The sequence below is a fragment of the Periplaneta americana genome, chromosome 4 (assembly GCF_040183065.1).
Source record: "Periplaneta americana isolate PAMFEO1 chromosome 4, P.americana_PAMFEO1_priV1, whole genome shotgun sequence".
Lineage (NCBI taxonomy): Eukaryota > Metazoa > Arthropoda > Insecta > Blattodea > Blattidae > Periplaneta > Periplaneta americana.
This window is the reverse complement of record NC_091120.1, coordinates 85327626-85330808: the sequence shown is the minus strand read 5'-3', so window position 1 is coordinate 85330808 and position 3183 is coordinate 85327626. Positions and strand designations below refer to the sequence as shown.

The window sequence follows — 3183 nt, the reverse complement described above, 5'->3', positions numbered from 1 at the left end:
AATCTAATCTGTATCTTAACACTAAGTTCGAACTAAGACCTACGAGTATGATAGGTTCATACCTGCACAAGTACCTTTCGGCACTACACTTATTTCGCTGTCAACTCACTCACTGCACTGATTCTATCCTGATTTCATTAACACATCAAAAACATTTCACCGTTCAAATACTTTGCTCAGCCACTATGAACTATAGAACTTCACTAACACAAGCACACTTCACTTACACAACAGACTTCACTGACACTACACACTTCACATGTCACTGACACAACACACTTCTTCACTGATACAACACTTCAAATAACAAAATATCAATTACATCCTTTAAATAATGTGCATAATATAGACTACTACCGTCTATTAGTAAAGTCCATAAGCCTATTTTTAAATACATTTTTGGTTATTGGTAAAGCCTTTAGTAAGTCTGCAGGTAAAGCATTCCAGTCCCTGATAGTACGACTGAGGGCCTGTACTACGACTCTCGGATAAAGTTCTAGTTTAAACTTATCCGGCAGATGGCATATTTATCCGGAAGTTGGGTTGTAATTGCGTACTACGACTTTTGGTTATGTGCAATCTGGAGGCTAAACTTCCAGATTAGCAATCCGGGAGGCAGAGTAGCAGATAGGCGTTATCCGGAGGTTGGAACTCGGTGTTGAAATCAAGATGGCTGCACGTCGTACAGCTGGTGATTTGAAGGATCAATTTAATTTTGATACTGATTCTGATGATGAGTTCTGGAGCAGATGCTTCGTTATATCAGAACAGCAAAACGAATTAGGCTGCGTCCAAATAATTTTGAAGAGTGGGATGACGAGAAATTTTTTAGACAGTTTCGAATCTACATGAAATCAATTATCAACTGAAACAAGACACAGCTCGTAAGTACACAGTTAATAATAAGCTACACTATTTCGGTAGGTATTACATCAATATTTTGTATATAATAGCACTATAATAATTGTTTTGAAGTACAGTAACCTGTAATACAGTAGAAGTGAGGTTAGAATGTTGCTTCATGCAGGTGTTCTGTTGCCCTTACAAGGTATGAAGGTGATTGATATAATAATATAGGGCAACCTACAATAATAACAGTTTCAAAATACTTTTATATAAAAAATAATAACAGTATATAATATATCAAAATCCTTTATATGGTAAACTACCATTTCTTCACAATTGCGTTACCATTTTATGATACAAATGTATTCACATATTTGGCTTCTAGTCAAGTCATATGTACCATAAACGAAAGAAAAATTGAGTGCCGACACCAATTTCCCAAATAAAGGTGGAAAGTTGCTGTGAAAGTGGAGTGCGGTGGAGAGGTACGGGTAGGCGGGATTGCTCTATCGAGATAGAAGGGTAGGCGGCAGGGAAGGGCAGCACATTCATTTCATTACTGTGTTTCCTTACTAATTAAAGGGAAAAGACAAGTTTTCGTAAGATCGAATTAGTGGCAGTTAGGTTAGTATGATTTGCATATATTTACAATTGTCTAAAAAAAAAAATGTCAAAACTGCATCCAAACCTCTTTTCCAGGCTATCCTGTAGGGAGTCCTTGCCTTCTTTTGGTAACGCTATTGTAAAGATTTACCGGTAAAGGTGTAACCAAATCTGATTGTTTATACATTTTTCCAGAAATAATGCCTTACCTCCAATGGACCAACTACTACTGGCATTGAGATTCTATGCCACTGGGAGAACATTGACAACAGTAGGAGATTTTTGTGGGGTCCACGAAGTTACAGCAGGAACTGTTGTCAATCGAGCTAGTGCTGCACTTGCTGCTTGGTTTAATTGAAGTGATGACTTTTAATGCTTCATTGGGAGTAGTTTTATTTGCTCCAGTAATTAAGTGCAAGGCTTGTTTTTTTTTCCACCCCAAGGGATTCTGTCTCTCTTTTTGATGCTGTTACGAATACTTCTGAATAGTATTTTAATACAGGTTTTATGTGTATATTATAGGGCTTGATTAAAGTTTTCCTAGAACTGTTTCATTTTGTGTCTGCTAGTTGTTTAGTCAACTCTCCGAAGATAGACCGGAATACCAATAAGGCATCACTCATGAGACAACTGTCAGGAGATAATGTGGTAGGGTGGCAAGTTCCCTTCTCCTTCCTTGCATATATCGCTCACCAGTAGGAGTAGGCCTAACATATTTCACTAATCAGACTTAAGATATGCTTGCTATACACAGTATTATTATTTAACAAACTGTAACAGTTTATTGAATTTTAGACGTGACAGTTTTTCTTCATTTCCTGAAAGTTTTGGAATTGGCATTTATGTTTTGCAAGGGAGCTGTTTCATTCACGCTAGGCCTAGTGATTCATGTATGCAAACATATTCATATTTTTAAATATATTTTATTGCTTGGATCCCTCACAGTGATGTCTTAACAGGCTAAGATGATTCAAACACAAAGGTTTGATAAATACATTTTAAAAATTATGACCAGGTACACTGTAGGCTATTTAAAACAATAAAAATGCACTGTATCTGCAATTCAAATTTATTTTACATAAGCAAAATATGGTAAAACAACATTTTTCATGAGGCACATTAATTGAAGCGTCAGCTGGAACAACGTTATAAGTTATATTTGGTAAAATTTAGAGGAGCTGCAAAAATGTGTATATGCGTACAACTTTGTTCTTATGAGGGTAGCAAACTTTTGAGTGGACAAATTTCACGTACTGCATTGATGGACAGTTGCAAGCCAAGGAGTATAGCAAGGTAACATGACATACAACATTATTACACGGAAACACACAGAATGAAAATTTTGTAACTTACAACGTTGTTCCAGCTGACGCTTCAATTGTATTCAGGTACCCTGTGAATGTGTACTTAAAACAAGAGAGATGCACTATAGCTGCAATTAAATTTAAAATTTATTTATTTATTTTGTGTGAACAAAACACGACATTTTTCAGGAGATACAATAAGCATAATCATTTATTACATCCACTGTCTCATTATATATGCTATGGTACATGTCATATTTACAAATTAATAATATACAGGCTAATACATAAGAGTACACAGTAACTGTAATTAAACACAACACAAATACATATGAAAATACACAAAACTTGGAAAACTGTGGCAGAGCCAACTTCAGCTATAAGCCCCATTTGTTAGAGATCTGCACAGGCCATAATTCTTAGGCCCGGC

General features: G+C 35.9%; 1 long non-coding RNA gene across 1 annotated transcript; it reads left to right on the top strand.

Annotated features, from left to right (window-relative positions):
• Nucleotides 1-458: 458 nt before the first annotated feature.
• On the top strand, nt 459-2511 carry LOC138698008 (uncharacterized). The gene is made up of 2 exons (XR_011331647.1): nt 459-884; nt 1645-2511. It is a non-coding gene; the product is annotated as an uncharacterized lncRNA (long non-coding RNA).
• The last annotated feature ends 672 nt before the right edge of the window (nt 2512-3183 follow it).